This window comes from Lutra lutra, chromosome 11 (assembly GCF_902655055.1).
Source record: "Lutra lutra chromosome 11, mLutLut1.2, whole genome shotgun sequence".
NCBI classification, from domain to species: Eukaryota; Metazoa; Chordata; class Mammalia; order Carnivora; family Mustelidae; genus Lutra; species Lutra lutra.
Window position 1 is genome coordinate 52,874,926 of NC_062288.1, and position 24,200 is coordinate 52,899,125.

At 35.6% G+C, this 24,200-nt stretch overlaps 1 protein-coding gene across 1 annotated transcript in view; it reads right to left on the bottom strand.

The window, feature by feature from the left end:
* Positions 1–24,200, bottom strand: part of TMEM196 (transmembrane protein 196) — a 109,121-nt gene that overhangs the window by 66,533 nt on the left and 18,388 nt on the right. Inside the window, exon 3 of the mRNA XM_047695989.1 lies at positions 20,386–20,495. The gene's annotated coding sequence lies outside the window, so the exon portion shown is untranslated. The remainder of the gene's footprint in view (positions 1–20,385; positions 20,496–24,200) is intronic.

Below are 24,200 nucleotides of genomic sequence, written 5' to 3' on the forward strand. Positions count from 1 at the left end.
TTATCCACCCACTCAGAGACAAACAATTGGTAGCAAGCTAAAAACAAAGGAAAAATTGTGCATCTGAAGTTAGTTAACTCTTAGTATATTATAAGACCCAGTATATATGGAGACCAATTTTCATATTTTGGATGCTAAACAAAACCAAATCTTGTCAGCAAAGCATTACTCCCATAACTCACCCTCTGGCTGCTCAGACTACTTTTGTTTGCACCGTCTTGAGAAATGGAGCTCGCATTGCTTCTCTGAAATGAGTATTCCATAGCTGAATAGTTATTACTCTCAGGAGACTTTTCTTTCATGTTTAACCTAAATTGTATTTTAAACAATGATGTCTACTGCTCATAGATACACCTTCTTACACTCAACTATAGTCATTTATCCTTCTCTTATTTTAGAATTTACACCTTTCTCCTATCTAGGAGCTATTATGTTCATTCTCACTGACAAAGCAAAACAATGTGCATTTTTTAACCTATCATCTTTTTTTTTTTAAGATTTATGTATTTATTTGACAGAGAGAGAGATAGCAAGAGGGGGAACACAAACTGGGGGAGTGGGAGGGGGAGAAGCAGGTCTCCCGCCAAGCAGGGAGCCCAATGCAGGGCTTGAACCTAGGACTCATGACCTGAGCCAAAGGCAGATGCTTAACAACTAAGCCACCCAGTGCCCCTTGTTTTTCTTTTTCTTACAGGCATAGAACTTTATGGGTTCTTTGTACCACTTTCTAAGCTCCCCACCACTTGGTCTATTGCTGGAGGCTCTTAAGCAGCTGAACATTAAAAAAATCATTTTCCAGGTGCAAACTTAACACAGTCATATGGAAAGTGATAATAATCCTCTCACCATGATACACTGCCCAAAATAGCTATTGGCATCCTTCGACACTGTGAGGAAGCAAATTTTGCATTATCTTATTTCACTTTATATCCACTTGGCACTCATGCCACGTGACACAAGCTCATATAGGACCCCCTTGACAACTGAGCTTGAGGTAATCATACTCTAGATAAGGAATACACAAAGTAACTGAAAATGAGGAGTACATCACTCATTTCTCCTTCAGTGATACTGACAATCCAGTAGTCTGAAACCCATTACATAAGTAAGTATGGTCAATACTTGTTAAGTTCTTTTGTGATGATTTTACATACTTCGATTTTACTTACTCCTCACGATAACCCTCTGATATACTGTAATTGGGTAAACTCAGTTTCAGAAGTTAAGTAACTCAGGCTCTTGTAGCTAATTACAGACAGCTTCCATAAGTTCAATGAACTTTATGCGATGTTTTTTGTTTTTGTTTTTTACTGTGAACAGCGCCAGCTGCATTGCAGCCTTGATCTATTTTTGAGTAGGGAAAAGAAGTTGGATAAACTGGTAAGAGGTGCAGAAAGGAAATGAAAACAAAACAATACCCACATGTGGTGTCTACACACACAGGTTTACTTCAGAGTTTTTGCTTTTGAGAGGACATGTAATAAAGAAACAAAAAAATGCATGAAGTGTATAGATTTATGGGGTTTTTCAAATTAAACACACCAGACCATGAGTCTTACACATTCCCCATGCCCACTTTTAGTTAACTAGCCAGCCCACCACACTCCAAGATTAACCAGGATCCTGACTTCTAACAACATATATTTTTGCCTGCTTTTCTATTTCTTTCAGTGAAATTATATATTATACTCTCTTTTATATTTATCTTCTTTAATAATATTATGCTTGTGCAATTCATCCATATTTTTGCTTGTAGTTCTATATTATTCTAATTGCTGTTTGCTATTCCACAAATCGTAAATATACCACAATTTATTTATCCACTCTACTGCTGATGGGCATTTAGATATTACAAACAGTACTATTATAAATATTCAAGGATATGCCATTTGGTAAAATAATTGCATATTTCAAATACACACACATATACACACATACATGCACACACACGTACCTCTTTTGTGAATAAGATTGCTGAGACATAGGTTATACACATATTTAACTTTGGCAGATACTGTCCAACAGGTATCCAAAATCGTTTGACTAGTGCCTTTTATTATTATTAAATAATTACTATTACTGATTATTTCTTGAGTTAGACTCCTACCATCATCATTAGTTTTTGAATAATGAGAATGAGTCAGGTACTATGCTAAGCACTATATATATACACACACACACACACATCATATATATGTATATATAATATTTACATGATATATAATAAACATATATAACATATGTGATGAAATATAAATATAAATGCATATAAACAATGCAATATGTAAGTACCATATATGTATATACATACATATATACATACATATATACATATAATACACAACACATATATAGCAATAATAATGCATATACTCCTTGAAGTTGGAGTATATACTCTTCTTTGAAGGTGGCTTACCTTCATAAATACTTTAAATTATTCTGCATAAGAAATTGGTCTTTTTCCCCTATTTATCCATTCATTCAGTCATTCGTTTATATCAGTATGACCTTATCAATATTTATTTTATACTTTGGGTGATAATACAATATGACTTAATTTGCTCAAATCGTTCTCCCTTTGGCCAGTAAAAGCTCTTTCACTGGTTCCAGCCCAGGAATCAGCCATTTATCCCAGGATGTATGGAGCATGGTATGGTATTAGAGTATAGTATTAGAAACCAAGTTCTGGATATTTGGTGTCTGGTTGCTACTGGGATGTCATTGCTTGTAGGCTCTCTTAGGAAAAAAATGGTGTTTATACCAACAAGTTCATATACACATTTATATATATTTCTATATGTAGACTTCAATGTCAATATTAATCTAAACATGAGTTCATACTAATATTTAACTCTAATCTATTCACACATAAATCTTTCTAGGCTTCTCCCTATCCTTATTCATAAATTCCTAAGAAAAACATGACTCTCACCATCCATTTTTCTACTTACTTAATTGTTCAGTTCTAGTATATATGTATAGCAGTATCAGAAATGTTAACCAATACTCCTGTGGGAATTAACTTTATCAACAAAAGTACAGTGATTATTTACAGTTCCTTTTGCCCTTATTCTTAGAGAATCCACTTACTTTGAAATTACTTAGGTCAGCACCTTATCCCCACTCCCTTGAGTAAAGTTGTTTCCTATATTTGTAATACAGTTAGATTTTCTTGTCACAATTGGCATTCCTTCTTGGATTACCCAATAACTTAAATGATTTTTATAATGTTTTTATAACCTAAACATTGTTAACTCTTTTTCCTATAAAGTTCTGTGGGTTTCAACCAATTCACAATGTTACATATCTACCATCAGAGTATCATACAGAATATGTTTACTGCTCCCAACAAATTCTCATGTTTCATTTATTCAATTCTCCCCTCCCCCAAACCTATAGCTACCACTGGCCTATTTACTGCCTCTATAGTTTGCCTTTTCCGTGTCATATAACTGTAATCATTTAATAATATAATCATAAAACTTCTCAGACAGTCTTCTTATATTTAGCAATATGCATTTAAAATCCAACCATGTCTTTTTGTGGCTTGACAGCTCACTTCTTTTATCACTGAATAACATTCCATTACATAAATGTCCCTGTTTGTTCATCCATTCACCTACTGGAGGTTGCATCTATCTTTTTCCACTCATCAACAACACCATTATAAACATGCATGTGCAAGTTTTTGTGTGGACCTAAGATTCTGAATCACTTGAATCTTCAGATTGATTGAGTCTTTCAGCCCATGTTCATGCACTATCTCTTCATCTATTTAAATCTGTTATTTTTAAAATCAGAGTTGTATGGGTTTCTGCAGCTCTGGTCACAAGTAGATCTAGGAACTTAGCAATGATTTCAGGAAAATATCTGTTCCTCCATATTTGACTTCTGTGTTTTCTGTATTGGATCTATTCTCAAGTTAGCTCTCTCCAAGAAATGACCTTGGAAAACTCACTTATTTTCAAGAAGTTTAGCAACCTCAGGAGAGATGCCTTTTCATATAGTGAAAGTTTAGGGTGGGACTTTGGAGCCCAAGCTGTATCCCATGTTCATTCTGAACCAGTCACTGTTACCCTATACTGGTCAATGAAGCTAGGAGATCAGGTCAATCCAACTACAATCACAAAGACTGAGAGTGGGAGAAGATTGGTTCTCTAAAGGAAAACTGAAGTTCCAGAAATGGAGTAGGGATTACTAACGCTAGCCAAGTGAGAGTCCGCTACAGTAAGGAGGTCTGACATCTAGTTCAAATCTAATCATATACGGTTTTGATAGTAAAGAGATTTGGGTTGTGCCCATGTAAAGCAGAAATAAGTGGGTGAAAGCAGTTACTATGGTGGCTGACAAAAAACAACTAGTTTGGCAGGTTTCTATTCTTAATTGATTCAATTACCACTGTAAAATATAGTCTTAGATTTCTATCTGTTCATGATTAATTTTTGATTCATAACCCAGCTTTCCAGACAATTTGCCTTTAGAAATTTTCCAATAGAAATGAACTTGAGAAATGAGTATTAGCTAATTCAAAGAGCTTCAAGCCCAAATGAAGGAAATAGAGCCAATTTATATAAAGAGGCCCTAACTCATCCAACTATAAAGACTATACAAAATTTGGGCTCTTGAAGAATATGCTTTAGATATATCATTTGCAAATATCTTCTCCCATTCTGAAGAGTGGCTTTTGGTTCTGTTGATTGTTTCCTTTGCTGTGCAGAAGGCTTTTATCTTGATTATTCCCAATAGTTTATTTTTGCTTTTGTTTCCCTTGCCTCAGGAGACAAATCTAGTAAGAAGTTGCTATTGCTCATGTCAAAGAGTTTGCTGCCTATGTTCTCCTTTAGGATTTTGATGGTTTCCTGTCTCACATTTAGGTCTTTCATCCATTTTGAGTTTACTTTTGTGTATTGTTTAAGCCCAGTTTCATTCTTTGCATGTTTCTGTCCAATTTTCCCAGCACCATTTGTTGAAGAGACTTTTTTTCCATTGGATATTCTTTCCTGCTTTGATGAAGATTAGTTGACCATATAGTAGTGGATCCATTTCTGGGTTTCCTATTCTGTTCAGTTGATCTATGTGTCTGTTTTTGTGCCAGTGCCATACTGTCTTGATCACTATAGCATTATAATATAACTATAGCTTTGCTTTCCTTTTTCAAGACTGCTTTGGCTATTCAGAGTCTTTGTGGTTCCATATGCATTTTAGGATTGTTTGTTCTAGGTCTGTGAAAAATGCTGGTGGTATTTTGATGGGGATTGCATTAAGTGTGTAGATTGCTTTGGGTAGTACAGACATTTTAAGCGTATTTGTTCTTCCAATCCATGAGTATGGAATATTTTTCCATATCTCTGTGTCATCTTCAATTTCTTTCATAAGTGTTTTATAGTTTTCAGAGTACACATCTTGCAAGTGACATATCTGATAAAGGGTTAGTATCCAAAGTATACATGGAACTACTATAACTCAACACTCAAACAACAACTAATCCAGTTTAAAAAAAATGGGCAAAAGACCTGAATAGACATTTTCCAAAGAAAACATCCACATGGCTAACAGACACATGATAAGATGCTCAACATCACACATTGTTAGGAAAATATAAATCAAAACTACAATGAGATGTTATCTTAAAGCTGTCAGATGGGTTAAAATTAACAACACAGGAAACAACAGGTGTTCGCGAGGATGTGGAGAAAGGCAAAATCTCTTGTACTGTTGGTAGAAATGCCAACTGGCGCAGCCACTCTGGAAAACAGTATGGCATTCCCTCAAAAAGGTGAAAATAGAACTACCCTACCACTCAGCAATTGTACTAGTAGGTATTTACCCAAAGGATACAAAAATACAGATTTGAAGGGGCATATGTACCCCAATGTTTATAGCAGGATTATCAACAACATCCAAATTATGGAAAGAGCCCAGATGTTCATCGACTGATGAAGACAAAGAAGATAGGGCACACAGACACACACAGACACACACACACACACACACACATACACGGAGGAATATTACTCAGACACATGAGGTGGATGGAGGTAGGAACTATTACACTAAGAGAAATAAGTCAGTCAAAGAGAAATACTGTATAATTTCACTCATATGTGGAACTTAAACAAAACAGATGAACATAGGGGAGAAGGAAAAGAGAGAGCCAAACCATAAAACTGTAGAGAACAAACCAAGGGTTGCTGGATGGGAGGTAGGCAGAGGGATGGGTTAAATGGATAATGGGTATTAAGGAGGGCACTTGTGATGAGCACTGGGTGTTGTATGTATGTGACAAATCATTAAATTCTATATCCCAAACTAATGAACTGGAATTTAAATAAAAACTTGAAACTACCAAAAAAAAAAAAAAAGAGTATCATTTAGATCTAGATTTCACAGTAAACATCCACATTTATATTCATTATGTATAAATTATTATCTTATAGAGCAGGTTAAGGTCAGAGGGTTTTTTTTAGTTGCAATATAATTGACATATAACATTGTACAACACAGTGATTTGATATTTGCATATATTGTGAAATGACTACTACAATAAGTCTAGTTAACATCCATCACCACACAGTTATAATTTTTTTTCTTGTGATGAGAACATCTAAGTCTACCCTCTTGGCAACTTCCAAATATACAATACATTATTGTTAACTATAGTAATCATGCTGTACATTACATCCCCAGGACTGATTTATGTTATAACTGGAAATTTGTATCTTTTGACCACCGTCACCCATTTTGTCCACCCCCAACCCCCAGCCTCCAACTCTTGCAACCACCAATCTGTTCTCTGCATCTGTGAGGTTTTGTTTTGTTTTGTTTTAAGATTCTATAGGTAAGTGAGATTATATAGTATTTGTGTTTCTCTGGCTTACTTATTTCACTATGCATATTTTTAAAAACAAACTTTGCTTAGTCTATTCTTCCTTTAGAGGAAGCATAGATGGGAAGTATCTCTCCTTCCATAAGCAATCATAAAGTTCCTATGTGTAGTAGGAGAAAGAGCAGCTTTCTCAAATATCTAATACTTTGATATCTAATCAAAGTAGTGTTGCTATATATTAAGAGAGCAGATATGGATGAATTAGAAATACTTTATCAAGTGAATGAACAAGTTCATTTTAGAAATATCAATATGAATGTTTTCTGTGTGTGGCAGACTCCCTGGAGCATAGGCAAAGTCAATAGAGAAGGAGACACATATTCAAAAATAGCTCTCATAAAATGTGTATTAGTCAAGAGAAGAAACATCACATTATTTGGTGAGTTGAACTTTGCATGGTAAACATTTCATCTCTCATTCTATTCCCTTCACTCTCACTGAAACCCTCCAGTATCCTTAGGAGGGAGAACACACTGAATGTGCTATTTTTATAACAGTCCAGAAAGCAATAAGCAAGTTACAGAACAGTTTACAAATCAGCAGTGATCTGAAATGGAACACACACATTATTTGTTCCCTTGGCATTATTTCAACTCTTTGTCCACACTGATACTTCATATATAGAAACATAATTATAATATATCCTGACAGGTACAAAGAATGGAAAAGTGATTCTTTTAACTTATTAAATATTCCTTCCTGGATTTAGGCTTGAGCCTTATGCTTGGGCAGATAACAACCTTACCCTGTTAAGACTATTAACAATGTAGCTTCTTTCCATTGTCTGGAATGCCATGTTTTTAGGAGGCTGTTACTGTGGGATCTACAGAGGCTACCGCCTTGCTCTCAGCTACTTGCTGACTATGCTGCCTTTCAGGAATAGATCCAGGACACATCACAGGGGAGAGAGTTTGTTAAAAATAACCCATTTTTAGGGGACACCTGGGTGGCACAGTTGGTTAAGTGTCCAACTCTAGGTTTTAGCTCAGGTCATGATCTCATGGTCATGGGATCCAGCCCTGCACCAGGCTTCACGCTCAGTGCAGAGTCTGCTTGGGACTCTCTCGCTCTCCTTCTGCCCCTCCTACACCCATGCACTCTTTCTCTCTCTCAAATAAATAGATACCTAAAACAAAACAAAAACAAAAAACAAAAAACAAAAAAACAACCGTTTAGGGAAGAGTTTGGGTACTGAAATGGAGTATTTCTCTCTTTCCCAAACCAGGTGGTGTTTCAAGGTGTATTTCAGCTCACCATTCTTGACTCTTCCTCAATGAAACATGAGTCATTAAATCTTTGTTTGACTCCATTTATGGATGCTTGAAAATGCAGCAAAATGGATTATTAATAATTTACAATTTACTTTTAAACACCTGAAGTGGAAAGTTTGTATATATGTTTCTCAAAGGAGATTATTAATTGTATCAAGTCACTTAAACCTCACCATTCACTCCATCACACCCTTTTAATTCAGTGAACATTTACTAATCATGGACCAAGTGGAAGGCACTCTGCTGAGATAAATGACACATGGTTCTTTTACTTATAACCTGGAGAATAAAAAAGATAGACATATATACCACTAATTCTAACATAAGATAGAATAGAATGCTGCCCAATTTTTATTTATCTGTCCAGTCTGGGCCTCATAAAAGAGTCATTTAAGTACATAACCCAGGCCTTTACCTTGATTTTTCCCTTTTCTCCATGAGAACAGGGACCAAGCCTGTCTTTGTCTTTTATTTTCCTCAATATATTTGGAACATATTTGCTACTCAGTGTATACACATCGAATAACTGAATGAATGAATATGCAAATGATTCAATAAAGGAGAAAAAGGGCAGGTTTATCTGGGAATAGATGTGGTGAGAGACAGTGGAATCTTGTGTGATTCCCAGGTTTCTGATTTCGGTAACTAGATGGATATTAAAAGTAGGATTTAGGGGAGGGGTGATATACAGTTTTGGAAATGTTTAATGGGAGGGGAAACAATTCTGTTGAGATATTCAGGATGAAATAAACAGCAAAGAGAAAAATGGGTATGGATCTCAGAAGACAGCATGGTGCACAGTAGATTTGGGAAATATTCCTTGCAGTTATGGGTGTGAATTAAGAGTATGAAGCAAGCAAAGAAGATGGTTAAGAACAGATCCTTTAAGAATGATCCTACAAGAGAGGTATTATGAAAATAAAAGGTTTTTAAATGGAATTCCACTGCAGATTTAATTTTTTAAGGCTGAAGATCCTGACTGTTATCTAAAGACATTCTGACCTGACTTTTCTTGAGGTATCAAGATACATAAGAGCAATGAAAATCAGCCACAAATGCAAGGTTTGGAGAAGGAGAGCAGAAAACAGGATTTAGAAAGGGTTAATAGAAAATAATTTACAAAGAAAAATATATTGCTCATCTGTTCACTTTGGAACAGAGATTTTCTTTTTACTCTGTACCATTTCTTTAGGTCAATCCATTCATGAAGCAGAGGGTGGAGAAACAGTAGGAAGAGAACCAATGTAGGGGCCATGAGGAGTGAAGGACAGTATCCAGGATCATGTTTTCTCTGTGTCAGCAGCTACGAGGCCCTAGACACACGTTAATTTAGTCCTGATAAGTGTCTGAATAATAGGTGTTGTGACCACTGTTTCCACAGGAGAAAACACACTGAGAGGTAAGGGATTACTTGAGAGCGAGGGCATGTAGCTTTAAGCAAGGAGCATGAAACACAGATTTCTTCAAAACTGGCCCACTACTCCTTGAATGAATACTTCAAGAGTCAGAATTTGTTATGACAATTATGTACATAAAAGACGAGAGATGCCGTCAACCAGGAATGTGTTTGGATGACAATATGGTTTATCAATTCCAGTGAGGTATTGACAAGAAGTGTATTTCAGTTGGCCTGTATCAGAGCTGCCATTTTCTTTGTTTATGACTGAGCCTGATTTATTGGTGGTCTCTTCATATTGGTTGCTGCCCTGTCATATTAGTTATTAAGTATTTGAAATATTTCCTGTGGGAACGACGAATATCATGTAAGGTACTGTCTGCGATAATTAATCATGGTAAATATAGAAAAGAGTCATTTATATGCAGAGAAAAAAAAGGAGAGGAGAAATTTTGTCTGAGATCTCTATTATGGAAATTCAAATGACAGAACTGATTGACGTAATCTATACTAATAAAATCTATAGGGTTTTTATTCAAGAAACACCAGCGGTAGAACTTACTGCATTTTCAATTATTATCATAGCAGATAGACTATGCTTATTTTGGAGTCAAAGAATCTGTGTTCAAATCTTATCTTTCTTAACATGGCAGTTATAAGATAATGAAAGTGATTTTGTCTCTCAGATCCTCTGTTTCATTACGTGTAAAATTAGTCCAATAATACTGTAATTGTAGACTTGTTATGAGAATTAAATGATGTATTTTAATAGGCTTGTCATAGTGTCTGGGATATTAGACACTCTATGAATCATACTTTTATTATCATATTATTAATAGATGAAATTATTTTTTTGAAAGACAAATTTGGCTTGGCCATATAAACAAATTCCTCTTACAGGACAAGAAATGTCAAATAATTGGAGGTGATACATTCTTATTTTGGTAAACTGAGAAACAGGAAATGAAAGCAAAGGGTTATGTGCAAATATCCCAGGTCCTTTCCAATGCTGGCTTGAAAAGCATTAATCTTTGGAGTCCTTTTGAAGAGGACTATTACATCTTTAACCCAGAACTGTCCTTTATCCTGATCTGTGATATTATATTCTCACACACTCTTAAAAGTAGTTCTCAATCAAATTCATTATGTGATTTAAATTTTAGCCAATATTTCAGAATAGTAGAACTACATTTACCATGCTATTCAAAGTCCTCTAAAGATTGGAGCCAATCTGTATTTCCAAATGTTGTCTCCTATTGCATTTCAGTCATTCTATGCTCTAAATCTACTGAACTATTTGCTCTTCACTATCCACATCCCACACTTTCCCACTTGATTCTTTTCACTTTGCTTAAGTTGTTGCTTTTCCCTGACCTAACTTCCTCATAATCTGTCTGTATCTACATCTACCCAAGCTGACAGGCCCTGCTCCTGAGCCCTGATCTAGAGAGACTTCCTGCAAGCAGAAGTAATCCTTCCTGCTCTAAATTATTCTAATACTTTGTCTTTAATCCCCTCTGATGACATTTGTCACTTTCTTCATTAGATTATATTTAGGAATTTTTAGCTTCTCTGTGAGACATTTTTAGCACCTCGAAAAGAACTGTAGCTGATTCACTTTTGTCCTCCCACAATGCCTGACACAGTGCCTGCATACAATACAGGAAATAAACAAAAACTTGGAGAAATACTTTATCTAGGTTTCATTGTACGTACTGTATCCATTACCACTTTAAGTTTATTTCTAGGACTTTGAGGTCACCTCTTTTCCTCAGGATATGCAATAAGTGTGGACTCTGTCTTTTCGGAGAGTGTATGCCATTTCTATGCCATAGAATCTTAAAGAGGCATCTTTATTTTTCAACTATCACCTGAGTTAAACAGATATTGAAGAATTTTCAAGTCCTTGATACTTTGGCTATTGCCTATGTTCTCTGAGTTTTTCGTTTTATAATGTTAGGAGTTAAGACTTTTTTTGGTATTACAAGAAATAACTTACAAACAATTTTGTAGATTCTAAGTTCCTTTAAAATTTTTTCTTTCAAGCATTAAAACTTCCTGTACTGCCGTCTCTTCCTCACATATATTTTCAGTATTCTTTGATAAAAATCAGATGTTTGAATATGTTATAAATGTGCTTAAAGACGAATCCTCTGTATTTTAAGTAGACTAGTGATGCATTACCCTGATACAAGTAAATTACACTTTTACAATTGACATGTTGATCTGAAAATCTGTGAAGATTATAAAAATAGAATACTCATACAAGCACATACTTTACACTGAATAAAATCACATATTTTCATTTATTTGGTAGTTTCAAGTCTTATTTAAGACAGAACTGTATTTGCTGCTATTGATAAGTTGAGTGTATGACTTAGAGGCTATTATCACATGAAAAGAGGCAGCTTTTATAAAATGTAAAATGAACCTTAAGATGAACTATTCCACTACACACCCATCAGAATGTCCAAAATCCAGAGCACTAACAATACCAAATGCTGGAAAGAATGTAGAGCATCAGGAACTCTGGCAGTTTGGCAGTTGTTTGCAAGACTATACACACTCTTGCCATGTGATGCAGCAATTGTGCTTCTTGGTATTTACCCAAAGGAGAGTGAAACTTTTGTCCACATAAAAGCCCATGTATGATGCCTCTAGTACCTTTATTCATAATTGCTGAAACATGAAAGCAGCTAAAATGTCCTTCAGTAGGTGAACGGATACATAAACTTTAGTATATGCAACAACGAGAAACATTCGGCACTAAATGGAAAAGAGCAGTCGAGCCCTAGACGGACCTTGAAGGCATCATGCTGAGTGAAGTTAGTTAGAGTAAGATACTGTAAGGTCTCACTTACATGTGGAATCTAAACAAACAAATAAAAAAAAAAACTAAAGTTACAGAGTGGAATAGTGGTTACTGGGAGCTGGGGATGGGGTTGGGGGTTGGGAGATGTTGATTCAAAGGGTACAAACTTCAAGCTGAAGAATGAAGAAGTTCTGGGGATCTAATCTGTAGCACGGTGACTCTAGTTAACTGTATTATATAGTTGAAAGTTGCTAGGAGAGTCAATCTTACATATTCTCATCATAAAAAATTGTAATTATGTGAGATGATGGACATGTTAACGAATGTTACTATATAATCATTTTGCAATATATACATATATCAAAACATCATGTTGTACACCTTAAGCTAACGGAAAAGTATAAGTCAATCATATCTCAATACAGCTGGAAAAAAATTTTAAATAAATACAAGTAGGAAGTAAAGATAATCAAGGCTAGAGAAGTAAGCAGGAGTGAGATCATAAAGGCTCTTAGGCCTCAGTACTTTATTCAAAGTTGGTTAAAGTTGTCCAAGTGCAAGAGTGACAGGATGAGATTTCCACTCAGAGAGTTTGCTGGGATTGTAGCATAATTTTGAAAGATTATATGGGATGCAGGGGCTTGTTTAGAAGGATACTATGGAAACCCTGGACTAAGAGAATATCACTGAGAACAGAAAGGGGGAATGGATGTTTATGTTTAAGAGTTAGAATCAATGCATTTTGGAAATTGTTGAAGTGTGGGTTGAAGGAGAAGAAAGAATTAAATACAATGCCTATGTCAGTGCCCTGAGCACTATAAATTTGAGTACAGGACTGACTGGTTGGGAAATGAGGATTTTGAGCTGCTATGGAACAATCCAGTAAGTGAATTAATGGAGAGCTGGGTGGATAGATCTACATTTGGAGGTGGGTGTGGGAATTTTGATTTGGGTGTCATGTTGTAACTAAAGACTAAGAAATGGGTGAAATGTCCAATAAAAGAACATGGCCCTAGATAGAAAGAACCCAGAGAATTGCCAATATGCAATGAATTGGCAGAGGAAGCACTGTCTACTGAGCAGTAGAAGCCAGGAACCTAAGAAAAGGAAAACCGAGAGGATATGGTGGGATTCAAGGAAAGATAAAAAAGTACTTCAGAAGGATGCAGTGGGCATCAGTTAATTATTGAAAGGTTAAATAAAATACATTATTCAAGGGATATATTATATGTGGTTTATTTATTAAACTCTTTTTATTTATTTAGCTGTATTATTTATTTATTTACTAAACTCTACTACCAGTAAGAAAAGGTGTTTATAACAGTACATTCTACTTTATAAAAACACTCTTTATAATTTAAATGTAAATATAAAAAACACTCTTTAAAATTTAAAATTGACAATCATGCATACCTCAAAATACAAGCAGTAATATTCAGTTAATTATCTGATAATCTGAAGATGCCTATGGTGACACTTAAATTTTAAAATATCAAATAGCTGTTGTTCTATAATTTAAGTTTAGCTAGCTGATGTCTTTAGGATGTATTATATTGTCTGTATAGTGATTTATTTTAAAATGCTTCAGAATAAACATGCTGGTGTACTTGAATATAAACCCAAGGAGTAGTGTTTAGTATCCAAATTACCCTAATTAGGAGTCAATACGCTGGAGGTGGCTCTTCAAACTATAAATATAATTAGGAAAATTGTTATTAGGAGTGTGTTAATTAGCAGAAAGGATGCTAGAAATAATTCAGTATGTGTTGTTACCTGTGAAATTGTATGAAATATAAAAGCTTTATTTTTAAACTAAGGATTGCAATAAGGTGATATAATTTTGCAACACACAAAGCTGATATTCTAAAACACTTCTAGAAATAAAGAAATATGCTTATTCTCTGTGTAAACAAAAACACAAATATTTTTAGAGGTTGTTGACTTAATATTCTTTAGAGGGAAGAATTAAAAATCAATTTCAGATTATGACTTTGTTGAGCTCAGTGATATAAATTAAAATGATAAATTAATTTATCCATTTGTACATATACATGTCCCAAAAATGTACATTAAAAAGTATAAACATTCTGGCTTGAATGAAGGGCTGTTTACATTTTAGGGTGTTCCTGAAGATCAACAGGGATGTCTGATAAAATTTTGGATTTTAGAAACCACAATCCTTCACCTTCTCTCTCTCATTCCTTACTGTCATACTTAAGGGACCTACAGATGTTTAGCTTTTAGAGATAAGTTAAAGAAGTCCAGGTGGAGAGATGAGTCCCAATGGATAAAGGGAAATAAGTAGAAGAAAACACAACTCTCACTACCCTAATTATCTTTCTGACTTCCAGCAGAATTTCATGTTAACCATCCTAGAAACTTCTAGAAAAAGCTATTACACATCTACTTTTTAGTGTCAAGATTTTTTTTTTCTACATCTAATGCAAATGCTTGACTGACAAAATCCTTAGAACTACTTCCTTTTCTTCTACTTCCAGGCAACATGCTGTATTAGGAGGTGACATGTACTGGAAGATTATTATTTAGTTGCTCCCCTGCTTGTTATTCAAAGGACTGTGACCATTGCTCATGGTACTCTAACTCACACTAGTTTGCAAACTCCAAATCAGGGGTGGGGAATAATCCATCATTCCTGTGGAGCTGAGGAAGAAGGCTGGACAGAGAGCAGAGAGCAAAAATCAGAGATGACAGCAGTCCATATAGGGACGACAAGCCAAGTGTGGAAGTTTTCTGGCAGAGAGGAAAAAGGCAACCAGAAGCTAGCCAGAAATAGCATACCCCAGAAAATAACATAAGTGATAACACTGTGGATTTCTTAGAAAGTAAACATGTAACAGTTTATAGATTCAAGAAAATTTTGCCTTTGAAGGTTGTTAAGAAGGGAGACCATGCATTTATTGGAATGTTGTTGTGATTACCCAAAACCATTTTGGAATTTTTTTGCAAAAACCTTCAGAACCTTTGGTATGTCCATTTAGCTCTCCTTAATGGAAGGAGATTCCAATCCATTAATGGAATATTTATCAAAATATATGGTTCCCCATAAACTGTCTCAGAATCCTCTAATATGGCTACATAAATAGGAATTTCTCAGGTTAGGGCCCAGGGGTTGCATTTTTAGAGGCTTTTCAGGTTCTCAATAAACTACTGCATTAAAAGATGATTTGGGGGGGGGGGGCGCCTGGGTGGCTCAGTGGTTAAAGCCTCTGCCTTCGGCTCAGGTCATGATCCCAGCGTCCTGGGATCGAGTCCCGCATTGGGCTCCCTGCTGAGCAGAGAGCCCGCCTCCTCCTCCTCTCTCTCTCTCTGCCTGCCTCTCTGCCTACTTGTGATCTGTCTGTCAAATAAATAAAAAAAAAAATCTTAGAAAAAAAAAAGATGATTTAGGGGATGCCTGGGTGGCTCAGTTAGTTAAGCATCTGACTCTTGATTTCAGCTCAGGTCAAGATCTCAATGTTGTGAGGTCCAGCTCCATGGGCTCCATGATGGGAATGGAGCCTTCTTGAGATTCTGTCTCTTTCCCTCTCTTTCTACCCCTGCTTGGACTCTCTACATAAATAAGTAAGTAAGTAGGTAGGTAAGTAAGTAAGTAAATAAATAAATAAAATCTTTAAAAAATACATGATTTGGTAAACATATAGAATTCTGTGGGGCCAATTCTGGTGGCTATGCACAGTTATACAAATACGGAACAAAGGTACATATGACTATAAATTAAAGCAATGGATTTTCTTGTGTTGCTTGTCAGTTACATTAGACTTTTCCCAAAGAAAATTTCCAAATATTTTGAGCAACACTGTAATAGTAACATTTAGGTCATAGTTCTTTGAAAACTTTGAAGGTTTTTGAAAATGCATAAAATGTGATATGTCTATTTTTAAAAGGTGCCGTTTAAAAACAGTCATACCTTGCAGTAAATTATTTTAAGCCTTTTTAAGCCCTTGTCTGTATATTATGATAATATAAAAATACCCTGTTTCTCCCCCCAGGAGATTTTGAAGTATCCCCTTGTGAAGGCAATAGGGTATGTTTTGTTAAGAATTACTATCTGTTTGCATTCAAAAGAATAAGAGTTATTTTTTCCAAAATTATAATAATTTAATTGGAATGAATAATTTAATTGAATAGGCTATATGTGCTTCCCTTCAAGGTTCTGATGCTTCCCTGAAGGGAATCATTTTTCGCAGTTGAAAACATTGTCATATGGAGGATGTGGGAGTGAAACTGGAAAGTAAACCCTTATTTACATACATTCTTTTTTTTTTGCTGGGCAAGTGTTGTTAGTAAACTTAAACACCCATTAAGTTCCATGTTCCGACCGAGCCCTTTGGAGGTGCTGTTTAGCCAGAGTTTTTCATATCTACTATGATCGAATTTGTAAGATGATTATTTAATTTTCTTTTCACTTTATTAAAGACTTCATATATTGAAAATAATGGTAGAACCTACTTCCTCCTACTAAATTAAAGGTGTTCTCAGTTAAGTAGTGGCCACAGGCAGGTGTTTTGTGAGAAGACAGTGGCAAAAAGTCAGTGAACACAGTTTCCAAAAATTATCTTTACAGCAGTGTTGTCCCAGGTGGCTGCTAAATCTTGAAATGGCCACGTTCAGCTCAGATTGCATCTTGGCATAAGCAATGACATGAAACTTAATGACACCAAGGTGTGGAGATGGCTGGTACTCTCCTGGGAGTTTGAGACCTTCTTGGACAGTCTTAACATTAGTTTCTGCATTCCACATATTTGCATTTCCCCCTTTCTGTTCAGCACAATAGTTATGCTGTGCTAAGGAAACTTTGCTAACATTTCATATAAGAAGAGTTGGTGAATGGTATTCATAGAATGCGCAAGAAAAAACATGAAATCTTAATGGTCTAGCAGCAGATCTCAGAGAGAAGTTTCGCTGAAGACTCCAAATTTCCTCGTTTGGACTTGGATGCTTAGGCTTGGACATTTGGGAAAAACTCACACAGCATGAGCGTGCTGACTCTGGAATCCCCTGTGTGTCATCAAGATCTGGCTAACTCAGGTGCATTTGGGGGGGCATATTATAATGAGAATTTTAAATAGTTTAGTCTTCGGTATTCTAGCTATTTGTATTGACTGATTTTCAATTTTCTTAGAACACACTTCATAATACTGAGCTTCGTATAGCAGTTTCTAGTTAAGGCAGTATTTTCTCATAAGCTATTTTTTTGGTGGGTTTAATAATTAAATTATATATAATGGCAGAAAGCATTCTAGTAATGCATGAAGTGCTTTATTCCATTGTTGTTACAAACAAGAACACCTCTCCCCTACTTGTCCCATAAAAAAGAGAAACATAAGCCATGAATGAAGGTGTCATTGCTATCTACCCATGAGGTTTCAGCTCTAAGTCAGAAAACCTGTCTCTAAATAATGCAATGCCTGCTGTCATGGAGTTGGTTTGCATTTCATAAGGAAAAGGTGGAGAATAGGGAATGAATAAGAGCTATCTAGTTTCTAACTGTGTTATAGTTTATACCATAGTAATGATGTTCTTGTTTTCTCAGATGGGGCAGTGAAAGTATGGAAATTATCACCTCATTAGTTCTAGAGGATGGGAAGTCTGGGTAGATATGAGCAAAGACACTTTCCATTCTATTTTGTTTCCAATAATCTAAATGTAAAACCTTTAAGGATACTGAGGGGGAAGAATGACTGCCTTCATTTAGGACATAAGGGGTCTAGGCCCCATCCCTCCAGAGGCACTGCAAAGTCCTACACCCTGAGACTATTTTATATATATATATATATATATATATATATATATATATATATATATGTAATTGGTTTGCCTGTGTGTCTGAAAGTGAGTTATGACTCTTATTCTTTGTGCAGGCAGGGAATGGAGATAGTAAAGAAAGTTTGCGTCTTGTTGGAGATGTATTTCTTCATAGTGGTTCTGAAGCTCCCTAAATTATTCTTATTGCATTATTTCCTGAGAGTAGGGAAAGATCAAAATGTATTTAAGGCTTAAAGTGAGACTCTAAGGCTGTCTTTCTTTCTCACAGCAGGGTATTTTTTTGTTTTTTGTTTTTTTTTTTTAGAGAGAGAGAGAGAGAGCACATGAATGTGAGTAGGGAGAGGGAGGGGCAGAGGAAGAAGGAAAGAGAGAATCTCAAGCAGGACTCCAGTGTAGAGTCCACAGCATAGATCTAACAACCTTGAGATTATGACCTGAGTCAGAATCAAGGGTTGAGGTTTAACTGACTGAGCCACCCAGGCACCCCTCTCACTGAAGTATTTAAAATGTTGCATTTAAAACACATGACCATGATTTTCACCAATATAACATCCAAATGACTTCTCTATGTATCATTAGCAATACCTAAATAGAACATGATCCTGAATCAACAGAAAAGGCCCTTTTCTTCTCCTCCAGGGCCAATAGACCGTAACCTTCTTCCCCTACTAAAGTACCTGACTGCTTGGCCTGGAATCACTCTCCTCTAGGCACTTTGTGGGTTAACAACATTGTAAGGATGGGGTGGCTGGGTGACGGACATTGGGGAGGGTATGTGCTATGGTGAAGCCTGTGAATTGTGTAAGACCGATGAATCAGACTTGTACCCCTGAAACCATTAATATACTATAAGTTAATAAAAAAAAAGTAAAAAAAATTGTAAATCATGGGTGGTGCAGTTGGTTGAGTGTCTGACTCTTGATTTCAGGTCTGCTCACGATCTCAGGGTCATGAGATCCAGCCCAGCATTGGGCTCTGTGCTGAGAGCAGAGTCTGCTTGAGATTCTCTTTCTTTCTTCCTTTGATGTTTCCTCCCCCCACCCTCTCTCAACTAAATAAAAAAAATCTTTTAAAAAAGTTTGTAAACCATATATCTGATAAACAAATAACCCAGTTAAAGATATAAACAAACATCTTATCGAAGGAGATAGACATGTGTATAAATATAATTAGAAGACAGAAGATAGAATTATATTTGGTTGGGGGAACCAGGTGGTGGGTATTAGAGAGGGCATGGATTGCATGGAGCACTGGGTGTGGTGCAAAAACAATGAATACTGTTATGCTGAAAATGAAAAAAATAAAAAAATAGAAATAATATTATCTACTGCCTGAGCCTGAATAATAAAACAACACAACCAAATGATACAGAGAATAAATAAACCTATGAAAACAGGACCTAATGATAAATTCTCTGTAATGAAACTTGACAGAAAGAGAATTTCAGTAAAATATTAATTCATAATCAAATTGTTGTTTCCTTGCAAAGGTGACTCAATGTTGTTGGCTATCCTCATAGCACCAAAACGGTCTTGACATCATTTGCACTTACCTGTTTTTCTTCTAACTTTCCAAGACCCGTGCCCTCCCTGACCAGCCCAATTATAACAGTAGCTTAGTACAAGGTAATTCCAAAGTCCATTTAATGTAGAAAATAATTATGAATGATTTTGGCTTCAATTAGGGTGACACAGGCTGCCATCATCTCTTGGAGGTCTATTAATTAACAGTATCCCAAAGAGGAGACACACTCAATCCAAATTCATCAAATGTTTCCTGAGTGACCTGTATTATTTTTTCCCAGATGCTGACACAGGATCTGGAGGTACGAAAATGAACAATACGTTCTATCTGCCCTTACGATGTCCATAGTTATGTAAAGGAAACTGACTGTTCATGGTCTTAGAAAAGAAAAGAAACAGTAATAATACAAGGTGATATATACCAATAATATTATGTGCAATGAATTTTACAGAGTGGAGACTGTATTTAGCAGGTCAGAAAGTCAAGAAATCTTCAAAGATAAACTTAAATATGTTTTTAATTGATAACTGACAAATAAAAGTTTTATAGCCATCAGTCTGAGCATAGGCATGCCAGAGCATTGACAAGGCCCTGAAGGGTATTCAGGGACCTACCGGTGTTTTGATATTTCTAATGCACAGGGGCTGGAGATAAGGCCCATCTCAAGATTCATTATTATTATTATTATTTGGCACACTAAAAACATTACCTGGTTGGAAATTAGTCACTGAAGGTATGTGACCTTGACAGGGAGAAGAGAGGACTGTGATCAGATAACCTTTCAGAGAGCACACCCAGGCAGCAATGTAGATGAAAGACCTTAGGGAAGGGAGAATGAAAGCAGATGAGTTAGCATCTGTTGCAATGCTTAGGTGACAGTTAACCAGTGTTTGAACTAAAGCAATGAAAGTGCAGAAGAAGAGAGCAGAAAATTTGAAATCAATTTAAGAAATTAAAGTGATAGGACTTGGTGATTAATTGGCTATTGGGGTAGATTATAAAGGGAAGAGAAATTCTAGAGGGACTCTTGGGTATTTTGTATACTGTATTAAGTGAGGAATTGCCTTCTACTGCTAGAAACAAAATGCCAGAAATAATAGTGGCTAAAATAAGTAGCAGCTCCTTTCTCTCTTCAGTGAGGCTGGTGTGAAGGTAAGCACCATAGGACTAGACAATGGCAACACAGGGCTGGTGGAGACCTAGGCTCCTTTGATCTGCTGCTCTACCACCTGTTGTTGTTCTTCTCCATTAGATGTTCCATTGTCCAAAGAATTGACAGAGCTCCATTATTATTTTCATATGCCAAGCAGGGAGCAGGAAGTGAAAGGATCAAAATGAGCACAGCTTAGCCCTTTCCCTCCCTTTTAAAAGTCCCACAGAATTCCCACCTAACAACTTGAGTATATATCCCTTTGGCCAGAACTTAGCAACATGGTCATATCCCACAGCATGAAGTGTTGTATTTTATCTGAGCACTCAGCCACTCCGAATACTTAGTGCTGGGCTACTAAACAAGAAACAGATATTGGATAGACAACCAGTCTTTTATGAGCATCTTGTAACCAACAAGAAAACGCATAGTGAAAGAAAATTAGGTGTGAGATAGAGAATAGGGAACAAGAGCTAATGCGTTTACTTTCGGATATTTTGAATATAGTACACTGTTGATCTTAAGGAGCATACAGTCAATATCAGTCAGGTGTTCAAGTGTCCAACGGAAAACCCAACTCTCAGTTTAAAAGGAAAAGCAGAGTTAGCTACATTATCTTCAGAGTCATCTATAGTATGAAAATACTAAACAAAAGTCAAGAATTCCTGCTCTCATCAAGAGTATTAAACCTGAAGACAGACATAAGTTGTGATAATGGAGTCGGGTATAATAACCACATTAGAGTACATTATTACACCTCCCCAGAAGATTTTTTTCTTAATTTGAAGTGTCATAAGGAATATGTAGAATATTCTCAATACAAATCAGGCTGAGGTCAGTCATGGCTTCTGCTCTTAGGAAGGTATCATAACCATGATCTTGCGTGAAACAGGATGACTCCGGATCTTTTTTAAGTTGCACTATTGCTCTAGATTAATGAGAAACAGATACTCTCTCTACATTGTCTTATCTAAGTAGAAATCTCTGAACTGCTTCCTTCCAAGCTCCAAGCAATGGACTGAAGAAAAGTAAGGTCTAAAAGGATCTATGTTACCTGATAAATATGACTCAACTCATGTCCTTTCATCAATCATCATGGAAATGAAAATAAATAGCCTATTACCTTGACATCCACATTCTTGTCAGAAACTTTTTCAAATCTATGGCAGGTAACAACAAAGCAGTTATGTCCCTGTGTGTGGGAATTCCTGGGTTTTTAAATATCCTACCATTTCAAAGAGTCAAAGCACTCTTTTTTTTAAGTTGCATAGATGAATATGTTATATATTTACCTTTGTAACTTACAAAAGACCAAGCCTAGAACTATAGAGATGATATTTCCAGTGAAAACTTTAAGACATGAGCCTAAAAACAGGTTAGTTGGGTGTGTTCTTTATGGCATATTAAGCTTTGTATTATTTGAAAATTTTAATAAAAATGATTTCATATATTACATGTTAATTGTTTTGATAAACAATTTCATTAGACTAAATACAGTTTTGTTCCTTTTATAATAATGTCCTAATTTTCAAGTAAATTTTTATACCTTGCTTATTTTCTATAAACAATACTGGTATAATGGGTCTCAGATATAAAGGTCAAAACTTGTTTAGGCTGGTTCCTAGATTAACATCATTTAGTTTCTTAAAAAGGTTTGGATTTTTCTGCAAGCTAAATTGGTCTTGGCTTATCACATTTTGGATCTATAAGGAATGTTAATTTTAAAGTATTTTATTTCTCGAGAAATGATACCTCTCTGTGTTAGGATTAAAATTTAGTAGTGTTAAGTTATTGACCCTAGACCTAGTGCTAATTTTCAGTCATCATTTAACTAGTCTCTGTGGATGAGTTAATAAAAGAATGTGTGTGTGTGTGTGTGTGTGTTTAAATTCTGTAACTGGGGAATTCAGAACATAATGACACTCTTCCAGTTATAAAAGATAAATGTATTCCTTGCTTACTTTCTATTCCGTTTACTGTTGACTTTAATAATACTGAACAAACTGGTTATCCTTTAAAACATCAGTATAATCCTCTCATACTCGTAACTGGGTTTCATCAATCTTTGTAATAATATAATCTCTTTGGTAACATCATACTCTAAGCTTTAATGATGCAGTATTTAAAGAATTAAATAGAATCCCTCTGTAAAATCCCCGATATAATGTGTAACAGTAGTGTGCTCTAATCACTATATAATTTCCCCCGTAAGTAAATTCTTTCTAATCCTCAGGACCATATTTCTAAATCCTTAGAACTGTGCCTTCTGGAAAGGGATACTTTATTCCTTATTAAAAAGCTTTTTCAAGAGCTTTTCCTCAAACAGATGATCAAGCTAAATAAAAAAGAAAAGGTTAAAAGAAAAATATTTTATTATACTTATCAGCTATGAGTTCATGTGTTTTTCCTTTAGAAAATTTCAGTTGAAAAAATTTTTTCACATTCTCAAATACATAGTTATCATCACAAAATTTATTAAAAATAAGCCTAAATGATAATATAGTAAGTCTCAAAGTTCACTACAATTTTAAAGCTCAACTGAATAGAGTGCTTAGTTTTAACTGTGTTGATTAATTCCATGACCCCTTTGGGTTCAAACCTTGTGATTAAAATTATTTATCAGACATTTTACTGCTCTCTTTTCATATAAAGAAAAATAAAATATTAAACATAATTGATTTTCTTAACTGACTAAAGACTTCATTGTGTCACCACGCTATAGCTCATATGGTCACTTTTCTGCAGCGCTACACACATGTAGATGAAGAAGATGCAAAAAAGGGACAGGTAAACTGTCATTTCATCTATAAAAGCCTGTAATTCTTTTTTAAAATAAATTCTTGTGTGAATTTGTTCCTTTTACTTTTGTCCCTTTGACCTAAAATTAAAGCTAAAATCGTTTTCATGAAGTTCTTTGGTCACGGAGTTTGAGTACATTGATGTATATGTCTGCAAATGAAATAATGGCTTAGACTTTCTCTACAGTTTCAGAGAAATCACATGCCTGGATTAAAGGGAACATGTCTGTTCATTTTCTGCTGAGTTTTATCTTCATGATTGCTTGTTGGCTTCACTAGGATTGAATGTTAATGAGATCTGTTGCTATATTTCTGCATTATTTCCGCCGCTATTAAGATTCATCATCTTTCGGGCACCTGGGTGGCTCAGTGGGTTAAGCCGCTGCCTTCGGCTCAGGTCATGATCTCAGGGTCCTGGGATCGAGTCCCGCATCGGGCTCTCTGATCAGCAGGGAGCCTGCTTCCCTCTCTCTCTCTCTCTCTGCCTGCCTCTCTGTCAAATAAATAAATAAAATCTTTAAAAAAAAAAAGATTCATCATCTTTCAGGTAGCTGTACCTGTGGTTCCTATATTTCA